The sequence below is a fragment of the Dipodomys spectabilis genome, unplaced genomic scaffold (genome assembly GCF_019054845.1).
Source record: "Dipodomys spectabilis isolate Male_0828 unplaced genomic scaffold, ASM1905484v1 ptg000052l, whole genome shotgun sequence".
NCBI lineage: Eukaryota > Metazoa > Chordata > Mammalia > Rodentia > Heteromyidae > Dipodomys > Dipodomys spectabilis.
In genome coordinates, this window is record NW_024870729.1 from 979,706 (window position 1) to 991,789 (window position 12,084).

At 47.3% G+C, this 12,084-nt stretch overlaps 1 protein-coding gene across 2 annotated transcripts in view; it reads left to right on the forward strand.

Moving 5' to 3' along the window:
• Positions 1–4,365: 4,365 nt before the first annotated feature.
• Positions 4,366–12,084, forward strand: part of Plekha2 (pleckstrin homology domain containing A2) — a 61,581-nt gene continuing 53,862 nt past the window's right edge. Inside the window, exons 1-2 of one of the 2 annotated variants that reach the window (XM_042679422.1) lie at positions 4,366–4,523; positions 4,786–4,875. The gene's annotated coding sequence lies outside the window, so the exon portion shown is untranslated. The remainder of the gene's footprint in view (positions 4,524–4,785; positions 4,876–12,084) is intronic. The other variant, XM_042679423.1, reaches the window with a different exon arrangement.

The following is a 12,084-nucleotide window of genomic DNA, read 5'->3' on the forward strand; positions in this document are numbered from 1 at the left end:
CTGCTGCTGTCCACTGTTGACTGTGCCCTTCTTTGCTGAACCTCCGGTGGCTTCTAAAATTGAAAGTAATGAATTCAGAAGTCTCTGCTTAGCAGTAAAGACCTTCAGTTACTTTTTTTCTTGTCCTGCTCCCCATAAAAATATTTAGTATTAAGTAGCCTCCCATCCTCCAGGGTCCTTCAACCTACACCTTTCATTAGCTGGTATTACAAGAGCAACAACCACATCCAGCTTGTTGGTTGAGAGGAGGGTGTCACTATCTCTGCTTCTAGAGTAGTAGGTATTAAAGATATGTGCTGTCATGCCTGCTTAGCCACCAAACTTTAAGTAGGACAGAATATTATTCCACACAGAGTAACTAGATGAGGTGGAAATGAGATTATAAATAATGATAGGAAATAGGAAATGAGAGGAAATAGTCTGGCTTTGTCTTTCTCAGTCCTTCACAAGGCATATACCATTGCTTGAATCAGTGTAGCTCAGGTATAGGAGGGCAGGCTGTAACATCAGGCTGCCCAGGTCTATACCTAGGATACCATAGACAGGAAAAGGATCATATATTTCTCAGTATTATTGAAAGCTTAAACAAGGTTATATGTGTCAAGCAATAATTAGTAAGTACCCTGAAAGAGTAAATAGAAAGTATGCAAGAAGAGGAATTGTACCAGTTCTCATAATTGATTGATGAATAAGACTACACAGTACATCGGCAATTGGAATCATATTTCTAGAATTGGAGGTCACAGAACCATTTGCAGTATTACAATGAGTAACAATATCTACAAAATAACCAGAGAATGTTAGAGGTTTAGTGTGTAGCCTTGAAGCAAAGTTAATTGGTTTGAATAGGATCAAGCCAAGGACTTTGGTCTTTTCTGTCCACATTTTCCCCAAGGGGAGGAACAGGCCCCAGCTGTAGCTGGAACATTTTCCCATAGGGATCTTGACAAATAGAGAACAGTACAGTCCCTTCAGGGGACAGTGGCTGGCCGCGGAAGGTTATTAGGTCATCTAGTTAGCTAGTGGCTAACACTGAAAATGGATAGAAGGTTCATAAATAAAGAGTAGGTGAGAGTAGATTACAAAGCTTTCTGTTCAGCTTCCTTGGTTATGGGCCAGAAGCCCCTATCTTCACAGAAAAGTTTCTTCATCAATATTGGGAGCCTCTGAGCATAGTGAACCCTGGGTTGTAGAACCAAGTCTGTTACAAACTAGCTCAGAAGCTTGAGTAAATTGCTGGACTTCAGCTAAGTGCTGATGGCTCATGCCATCAAAGCTACTCAGGAGGTTGAGATCTGAGGATCAAAGCCAGCTTGGGAAGGAATGTCTGTGAAATTCTAGCACAAAGCTAGAAGTGGAGAGGTGTGGCTCAAGTGGTAGATTGCCATCTCTGAGAGAAAAGGCTAAGGAAGTGTGTGAGGCCCTGCCCCAGTAATCATTTTAATTGGTCCAAGAAGACTGAAGTAGATGATCTGCAAGGTCCTTTTAGAAGCCCTTTCCTCACAGATACAGTTATATTTTAGGGCTGTTTATTGAATTGAAAAAATGCCTAAAGTCAGACAATGGAAATACTTTCAAACAAATATAAGAAGCTAAATATCGTAGCTCTACATTATGTGAGTCCATCTACATGAAATATCAAAGACTGGCAAGTCCACAGGTTAGAAAGAAAGCAAGTTAGTGGTCCCCAGGGGTCACCTCAGAGGGGAATGGGTGTGACCATGTGACAGGTGTGGTGTGATGAAAATGCCCTGACAGTAGATATTGATGTTAGTTATATAGCTTTGGGAATGTACTAAATGTCATTGCTGCTGGGCATGGTGGCTCATTCCTGTTAGCTACATGGGAAGTGAGATTAGGAGATCTCAGTTTGAGGCTAGCCTGGGCATAAAATTTCTTTTTTTTTTTTTAATATTGTGAAAATACCATATAGAGGGGTTACAATTACATGGGTAAGGTAATGAGTACATTTCTTATCAAGCATTGTAGCCTCCTCCTTTGTTTCCCCTTCCCATCCCTTCCCATCCTCCCCCCCCCCCCTGCCCCCCCTGGACATAAATTTCTTGAGACTCCATTTCAATTAATGACTAGGTGTGGTAAGGAATACCTGACACCCCCAAAGATAGTGGAAGCATAAATAGATCATATCCCAGGCTGACCTGGCATAAAGTGAGACTCTACCTCCAATATAACCAATGCAAAGAGGCCTAGAGGCCTAGCTCAGTGGTAGAGTATCTGCCTAGCCAGGGCAAGGCTCTGAGTTCAATCCCCAGTTCAGCTTAATTGGAGGAGGTGGTGGTGGGATATGTTCTTTGGAAGCACTGTGAAATCCAGGATTTGTCTTCTAGTTGGGGCCAGGTCCTGACCAGGAACAAATGTGGCAGTGAATGGAGTCTCTCAATGATGTATGAGCATCAGAATACACCCAAAGTCTCAGCCTATGATGATTCTCTGCAAAAGTCCAACTGTGCTCGCTGAAAGCCACCTCCTTCTGGAGAAGCCAGGTCCCCCACAGAAGCACATTTTGTTCAGTCTCCTAATTTTCCTCCTCCTCCTCTTGTGCCAGTACCAGGACTTGAACTCAAGGCCTTGCCACTCTTGCTTGGCTTTTTCACTCAAAACTGGTACTCTACCATGTGAGCTGTATCTCTACTTCTGACATTTAACTGGAGATTAGGTGTCACGGACTTTTCTACCCAAGCTGATTTTGGACAGTAATCCTTAGATCTCAGCCTCCTGAGTATCATGGATTACAGATGTGAGCTATTAGTGCCTAGCCAATCATCTTTATATCCTCCCAGCCAGACCCAAGGCCTTGGGCTTCTCTGCCTCCTAGGCATCCAATACAGCAGTACTTAGAAAATATTTGTGGCTCAGCAACTGGCGACTCAGGCAGGCCCCCTGGGAAGAGTGGATGGGCTTTTGTATGAACCATACCATGAAATCTGAGACTTTCACCTCATTGCTCAGACAGGGAACCATCTGTTCCAGTGGGATTTTCTGGGGTTGCTCATGCGGCAAATCCCTCTCGAACTATTTTCCAGCATGAATTCCCCAAAGGAGTTGTGTTCCATTTCACCTTAAACATGGTAAGCTTAATTTTGAAATTAAAACTGTCTATAGCGTTGTTATGTTGGGCTGTAAGGTTCGTCAGTGTTGACCGAGCTTTTGAATGAAATGGATGTAGAAAATTGACACTGATTGTCTAGATGGGAGCTAGGTAGCCAGGGCTAAGATTCAAAGTTGGGGTCTTTGGCTCTAGTGAAGATGCTCTCAAAACCCAGTGAAATGCACACAAAACTGTGATGCGCGCGCACACACATACACAGACACACACATCACATTGATGTGTATTTCAAAGGGAGGTTTTGGCTTTCTTTTTCCCTTCTCGTGTCTTTTCCTCCCTGATTCAGAGCAAACTGTTCTGAAGCAAACGGTCTTTTTCACACCTGACTCCGCGAGTGGTGTGGCTCATTTTTGCTTTGGCAGTCAAAATGGAAGAGGAAACCTGCGGCTTCCCCACCTCTGCTTTGAGGGTGGGTGTCTTCCGCTGGGCTCTCGGGGCTGGCCGCCCCGGCTTCGCTGCCTTACTCCGCGGCTGCAGAAGCCGCCTGGCCTTCACGGAGCAGGTCCCACGGAGAAGCCACTATATTTAGGTTTCGGATGTTGTTAGCCTGACTTGATTGCATTTAAATTGCATCCATCTCCCCACGTGGGAGGACGGAGTCGGAACCGGACGGACCTGCCCTTTACGCACGGAGGACTTAGGGCAGATTACTTCAGGCCGGGAGTCTCGGTTTCCTCACTGGGAGCTGGATGGATACTCCTGGGATGGATCCCCAGAAGACACTCCAGGGCCACCCCTGAACACGGGTGCCCTTTCAGACCCCCAGACAACCTCCCGCTCAGGACACGTTTCCCAGTTTGCGCTCCATCTGAAAAATACCCTACAGCCCGAGTTAGAGCCGCGCGGCCCACTGCGCTCCCAGGACCCTGACACGGTGATCCGGAAGACAGCGCTGTGTGTTCAGTCCCAGCTCTGGAGGGAGGAGAGCGGGGTCAGGCGGTGAGCCCGCACCCCGGCCCGCCGCCCCCCCCGCCGGGCCATCCCCGGCGCGGACACCTGCTGCGAGCGGCCGCGGGGCGTCCCACCCACCTGCCCGGCAGCGCCCGGCGGAGGGGGCGGGCGGAGGGGAGGGGGCGGCGTCCCGGCCCCGCGGCCCCGCCGCCGCCGCCGCCCGCGCCCCCTCGGCGCAGCCCGCGGCGCCCCGGCACCCTTCTCCTCCCCCGGCGGGCTCCGCGGAGTATTGTACTCACATCCGGGGCTGGGTTTTGCTTTCAAGCGAAACGTAATTAACCCGGAAAAAAGAACCGAGAGACAGGAGCGCAGGGGTGGGGACGGGGGAGAAGAGCGCGCGCGGAGCGCCGGGCACCCGGAGCGGGGCTGCGCCAGCGAGAACGCCCCGCGGCCCGGAGACGCGCCCCCGCCCCGATGTGACCCAGCCCCGGCCCTGCACGGCGGGGTGAGTCGGGCTCGCGAGGGCCGCCCGGGCGGGCGCAGGGCGGAGGGTGGGACGCGCCCGTCCGCGGCACACGCGCCCCCCCCGCCCCCCCCCCGCCACCCCGCTCCGGGGCGCGGCGGGTCCCGGGCGCAGCCCCTCCTCTGGTCCCCCGAGCGCCCGCGGTGGCGGAGGTCGCGGCCGCCAGGGGTCGGGCTGCGGGGGTGGGGCCGGGGCGGGCGGGGCGGGGGCTCGGCCGGGCCACATTTTCTCACGTTCGCCGTAGGGAAAAGTTCTCTGCGGGTCCTGGCGCCGGGGCAGCGGCCCCGCAACGACCGCCCGGGCTGCGGGTAGGGGAGAGCAGAGCGCGTCCCAGGCAAGTCCCTCGCGCACGGATTGGGCCTTGGAGACTACTCCCCCCCCCCCCCACTCCCACTCCGCTACCTTATTACTTGGCGGGTCTAGATTGCCCCCAGGGGATCGGGGTGCACCCCTCCTTTTCTTTTGGGTCCCGCCCGCAGTTTCTGGAATTCTTGGCAGTGGAGATGACTGGGTAGGAAAGTGCCCTCAAATGCAGGCGGGGTGCCAGGTTAGGTCATTCCCTCGAGGGGAACGATCTTTCTCTCTCTCTCTCTCTCTTTTTCCATCAACTTCTTCACCTTACATGCTTCCCTTTTCGAATCCAGTTCTGGAGATTATTTCGTCAAGATGAGAAGAGAGGGGTGGGGAGAGAGGGGGAGAGAAAGAGAGAGGCCCGGGGAGGTCAGGCCGGGTAGGAAGGAAGGGTGTCCAGGCTCTGCAGACGCGCTCCGTTGTCCCGCATCTCCCCTCCCCCCCCTCCAGCATTTTGCCCTAAAGGCTTTCTTCCTTTACATTAGTGGTTCTAGACACATCTTCTATCTTTAATTTGCATTCTTTCTTTAGGACTTGGGAGGATTGGAACTGGGGGGCAGGGGCGCCTCAATATATCAGCCTAAATTTCCCCTCCCCTACTATTTTTTTTTCTCTTTATTTGGTGAGAGAGCTTTCAGCCACTGCAAGGCAAAGGCTCTAGAAAAAGATACATTTTTTTTAACCTTAGTTGCATGATTTAATAGGGCTGGGATTATAAAGACAGGCATAATGGGCTTTGCGTAGCCGAGTCTTTAGGGAGCTCCTGTCTGGTGGAGGGTGCCTTAGAACCTAGTCCCTAGTACTGGGAACACCACCTGGGTAGGAGGCTTTTTCAAGAAGACCATCATCACTGTGGCCTTCTTCACTCGAAGGCAGATATTTTTGTCATAAATATCTAGCTTGTAGACCAGACTCTGGAGGCCTACTCAGCGTAGGATATCTAGGTACTAAGAAAATGTTTCTGAGTGTCAGCATATGAATGTTCGTATTTGTTGAAACGAAGAGAAAACAGCAGTGTGGCAGTAGGTCAAGCTGTAGAAATTTGTTGCATCCAGCTGGTTCATGGACTTTTTGCTCTGGCAGTTGCTTTTAGATAGAAACATTCTTTGGCTTTGTAAACTTTTGGGGTTTTTTTGGCTGCTAGTACTGGAGCCTTAGCTTTTTTGCTCAAGGCTGCCACAACTCCATTTCTAGCTTTTTTTTTTTTTTTTTGGTGCGTCATTGAAGATTCTCATGAACTTTCCTGCTCATGCTAGGTTTGAACCAAGATTCTCAGACTGCAGCCTCCTGCATAGCTAGGATTACAGGTGTGAGCCAGCAGTCCCCAGCTATGTAGACCCAACTTTTTTACAAATCTTCGTGACACTCCTAGCTGATGATGGGAGCCTTGCTCATTTCATAGATGGCTAATGCCTGGGTATTGATTTGGAAACTGCTGGTCCTTCGCTGAAGGACTTTTGAAATGTTCCTCTCCTTGTCATTGCTCACGCTTTGTCTCTCTTCTGTGTAAGGAAACAAGGCCTGCAAATTCCTTCATGTCACCTTAGTGAACTCTGTTCACCTTGGTATTTTGCCAAGGTCAAAATAAATCCTAAACACATGCAGGTGTTCCTTGGTGGCTGCCTATGGAGATATCCCGCAGAAGTGGGCTGCTGACTGCATGCCTCCCAAGGAAGGCCCTGGCTTCCCAACCCCAGCAAAGATGGGGTATGTAGGCATCAGCCCCGAGTCAAGCCCCAGAGCAGCTTGGCAGGTGTTTGCCAAAAGTATTAGAATTAGGTAGAGCCAGGCAATAGTTGCATGGTCTTTGTAGTGTGCATCCAGCTGGTACTTCCACGATTTCCTGTCTTTTTCATAGTGCAGGTGCATGGGTGGATGATGCCCGTTACAGGCAATATGACTCAGATTAGATCTTGCTGTAGACCACAGTACAGTAAGTGCCTCTTCTGATTCACTGACTGGGCTGTGACTTCTTGTGCCTTGTGACACAGACGTGGGGCTTGGGAAGGAGGCTCTGGCTGGGATGCTGGGTGGCACTGCGCCTCTCTCCCTGTGAGCAGTTACTTTCGGTTTCTCATCTGTCGTAATGAGCTATACAAGGACTCCAGCAATCCAATCTCTTAGGCTTTGGAAAAGGAAGGAAACAGAGCAGATATTAAAGCATGGTAGCCTGTGGGAAGTGAAAAATCCTAGCCCTGCCTAGGATTGAAGCAGGGAATTGGACAGGCTGGAGAGATAGGGCCACTGGTTCCTGTGGGGCCTATGGACCTTTGTTTCAAATCTTGGGGCTGTTCTGCTCTCTCTCTTCCTCCTATTTAGTCCTGACCCTTCCACAAACCTCTTTTTGGGAGACGGGCCTTCTATAAAGCCCAGTCTGGCCTGGAACTGGCCATCTTTCTGTCCCAAAGTCCTGAGTGCTAGATTTTAGGTATGCACTACCACTCTGGGCTCCCTTGCAACCCTGTATGCTTTATACATGATCTGAAAGTCCTTACTGTACTTACCTCAGTTGGTTAAAGTTACTTGGTTGCAGTTAAAGGGTGAATTTGGCTCCTGGAGCCTCCCAGGTGGGTAAAAGGCTTTTGGGTTGGCACTGTGGTATGCCTTTGTATTCATAAAGGATGCCAGCCAAGGTAGAAGGTGTGAAGCAGGTCCTCCCATCTTATGCTGTGAAGAAACACTGCAGTGAGAGCAGCAGGCATGCCCATGCAGCTGCTCACAGCTGTCTTCTGTGGAGACCCCCCCCCCCCACACACACCACCAAAGGCTGGGCCAGAACAGTCCCAGGATCCCTTTCCTGGTATCTGAGGGTCCTGTGTAGGTTTTGCTAATTTTCAAAGTTGTCTGTGAGAGAACCTGGCTCTCATGAAAATATATAAGTATATATATATATATATATATATATATATATATATTAACCTCTTGGGGAATTTTTAGAGATGGAAAACATAATGTTTTTTTGAAGTACAGGGGAGATTGGGAGGAACTGATGGCTTTTCTTATGAGAGGTAACCAAATGGCACAACATTCCCATTGATATTTGCTCAGTGATATTGATTGGGTAGAGATGGCCCCTGTAGATATCTGTCCTTCCTCTGTTAAGCAACTTTGCAGTAGCAGTAGTGACAGTGTGACATGCCTACTACTTGTTAGGCATGTTGTACACAAACACTTGCACACACACACACACACACACACTCCTCCCCCAGGGATTGAATCCAGGACCTTGAGCATGCTCTGCCACTGAGCATACACATTTTAACAGTATTTACCCGGAGCTTACTTAGTTACCAGTTCTCATATTCAGTCCTTTCCACACATTATTTCATGTTATCCTCCAAGCAACCTCAGAAGTAGGTAAAGTGAGGAAACCAGTCCAGAGGTGCTAAGTAGCTAAGGCACAGATGAGTCCAGGCCCACACCAGTCTCTAAAACTTACCCAGGCCTTTCACTTGGAGTCAGCACATTCTTTTCAATGGGAAGTTTCTTACAAAACTTCAAAAATATATCTGCTGATCAGTCACCTGCACATCCGCCTCACCACACCCAGCCCTTCTTCCTTCCCTAAATCTAGAGACCAGCCTTCAGATAGACACACCTAGGCCACACACACTTCCCCTTCTGTACATGGCAGAGGCGGGGGTAGGGTGGGGTGGGGGGGAGTCATTAATGCTGCCTTTTTTTTTTTTTTGCCAGTACTGGGGCTTGAATTCAGGGCCTGAGCACTGTCCTTTAGCTTTTTCACTCAAGGCTAGCCATTCTACCACTTGAGCCACATCATTTCTAGTTTTTGGTTGTTAATTGGAGATGAGAGTCTCATGGACTTCCTTGCCTAGGCTGGCTTCAAGTGGAATCCTAAAATTTTCTGCCTCCTGAATATGCTGCTGCTTTCTTTTCTTTTTCTCCCCCTGGTTGATACCACATAGCTCAAGCTTCCTGTGCAGCTTTTTTTTTTTTTTTTTCCTGTCCAAGACTGGATCTCAAACCCAGTACCTAATGCTTTCATTCATTGGCTGGTTTTCTACCGACTTAATCTCCAACCCCATCCCATGCGGCTCTTGCAAGGAGTCCACAATGAGACTGAACTTAGTGTCCTCTCAGTGGGACTTTCAGGATTCTGAGCTGTCTCTGCTTCTACAGGTAGAGAACCAACGGTGACTGCCACCTGCTGTGGTGATCTTTCTGGTGACATGGTCTGATGCATCTTCAAACTTGGTTGCCCATAGCTCCACCAACTACATTTTTTCTGAACAGAGCTGAGGGGCTGTTAGGAGAGAGAAGCCATAAATACTTAAAATACTTCATTTCAGTGGTGCCAATTTGCAGTCACTCTTGCCTATTTTCCATTACTTCCCTTCCCCCCTTTAATTCTTTCTTGTGTGTGTCTTGTTCCCTGTCTCTCAAGCCTGGGGTCCCCTGAGGTTTGGGCCATCTTCTCCCTCCACCCCCATTCCTGAAGATGTTTGCATTCCTCACCCCACACTTCCGCTGGGAACAAGTTCTCAGTACATTCCCTTCTCTCTCACATTACGCTCCTGCCTTAGACTTCTGGAATTTGCTCTTATGACCGTTGTTGCAAGTGTGGTGACATTAGAGCAGGAGGAAATGGATGCTTCCAGACTCTGATCTGTGATTGGCTCTCAGGCTTGAGCTCAAGTTGCTGTAATTGTGTGTGCTGTTTTTACGGGCTCTTGGTATTGTTGAGGCTCCATGGCTCCCCAAGTCATTCCCAAGTATCTTGCACACTAAACAGTTCCTGCTGGGGTCTTCCCATAGGCTAACAGTAGCTGAGTGACTGTCTGGGTCTACCTTCCTACCTGGGTTCCTGTCTGCTGTGTTCTATCCCCTCTGAGACCTGTGATGCACTTTCTGCTCTGGCTGTTCTTGTGTGAGTCTCTCAGACTCTGCTCAGGAGAAGCAAGCAGGCTGGTGACATGAGCCCTGTAGGCCTTACCATGTGACAAGAAGGACCTTCTAGACTTGGACTGGAAAAGTCCTTGTCCTACTAACATAGACTAACATGAAAGAAAAAAATCCCTAAATTTAAAAAGTGAATCCATTTCCCCCCATTTGTTAGCTGGATTTGTAGCTTAGTTTGTAATAGAGACAAAGTTATGTGAAGCTTTCTCTTTTGTCACTTCCTCTTCATTTTATTGACCTCAAATAGATCAGATCAGTTCAGCAGATGAATCTGCTCTTCACTTTCCTTTGTCAACTACATTAGCTGCCTTAAGAATCAAGAGGGCTGATGCAGCAAACTATGGAGCTTTTTTTTTTTTTTTGTGGCCTTGAGGATTGAACCTCGGGACATGAATGCTGCTAGCAAAATATTCTAGCACTGAGCTATCTTTCCAGTCCTAACCCACAGCTTTCTTTATTTCATAGCTCTGGAGCTTTTTCTTTTCTTTCTTTGTTGCTTTGTTTCTTCCTTCTTTCTTTAGTGCTGGTTCTGGGGTTTCAACTGGGGTCTCTCACTTGTGTTGGTGGTTGTCCAAGGCTAGAATTTTACCACTTGAGCCACAGTTCCATTTCTGGCTTTTTGCTGGTTAACTGGAGAGAAAACTTACAGACTTTTTTTTTGCCCAGACTGATTTTGAACGGGGATCTTTAGATCTCAGCCTCCTGAGGAGCTAGGGTTACAAACATCATCAGTGCCTGGCAGTTGTAGCACTTTTAGTTTAAATTTTGAATCATCTGTTCCTTTTGTTTATCCATCCACCGATTCACTTTACTTTAAATTTTAGAAATTTTATAATTGTTTTTTGAAATAGGATGTCTCTGTGTCAGCCAGGCTGACCCCAAATTCCTGAATTAATCACTTCTGCCTGAGTCTCCCAAGTAGCTGGGACTGCAGGTATGCTTCACCTTGTCCAATTAGCCATTATTTTAAAATGTCAACTTCATCTCTCAAGTCTGTGAGTTAGTTGTGTGTGTGTGTGTGTGTGTGTTACAGGTTTATCTCAGGGACTAGGTACTATTTCTTAGCTTTTTCACTTAAGACTGGTACTCTACCACTTGTGCCCCACATCCCTATTTCCAGATTTTTGCTGGTTAATTGGAGATAAAGTCTTACAAACTTTCTTGTTTGGGCTGGCTTTAAACCTTGATCATTAGATCTCAGCCTCCTGACTAGGTAGGATTACAGGCCTGAGCCTCTAGCATTTAGGATCCCATCTCCCACATCTTAAGGAGGAAGCCTTTTGGGGCTTCTTGTCAGGGAGTCCATTCCCTTTTTCAGAGCCCTAGTCATAATATAGACCTGGTTTTGTAGCAAGACTTGTGCTTAAATGCTTAGTTGGCTTCAAGGACATTGGCTCCTTTTATGAAGACCTGAGAGTAAAGATCCAAACCATCTGGGGAAAGAAAGGTTGAGACTCCAGGCAAGGAGTAAGTAATAGGAAGTAAGAGACTCAGCTAGATTGCAGGGTGTGAGGCCTTAGGCAGGTATCTAACTCTTGTGTAATTATGATGGATGAGATAGGAACTTAACTAGATTTAGGTCTTTGATACATTAGAGAGCCACAAGAAAGCTATAATTTAGGCAAGATTTTATTTGTTCATGAACTTGAGAAGGTTGAGAAATTTATGTTCAGTTTCAAAACTTAGATGTCTGTGGTGGGAGTACTTGTGATATTAAGTAGCTTTCTCTTCTGCTAAATAACCACAGATTTCCTGTAGAAAATTTGTAAAATATGGAAAAATGTAGAAAAGTAACTGAAATTCACCTGTAAGTCATAGATAATAGCTATGAATATTTGTGCAGTCATCCACCTAATTTTAAAAAATCCACAGTAGGAATAAAAACGCCATTTAGATCATTGAGAATATATTTTATGTTATTTTGTGTCTTTGAAAAATTTATGAGTCTGTAAAGTTTATTAGAAATTACTTAAAACAGTTTTTAGACAGTTGTATGATATTTCCTTATGAGAGTTTCTCAGACTTTAATTATTCTCTGAGCATTGGGACACTCAGGATATTTCCAACTTTGTTGTTGTTATGCATTTTATTACAGTTGCCAACTTCTTACTTTAATCCTTATTTGCATCATTGTTTATTTGCTTGGACGAAATCCTAAAAGTAGAATTACTGGGTCAGAGGGTATAGACATTTTTAGCTGCCTTGTTACAGATCGCTAGATTGCTTTCCAGAAAGGGTCATTCTCTTGTCTCGGGTGTATAAAAATTCTGCA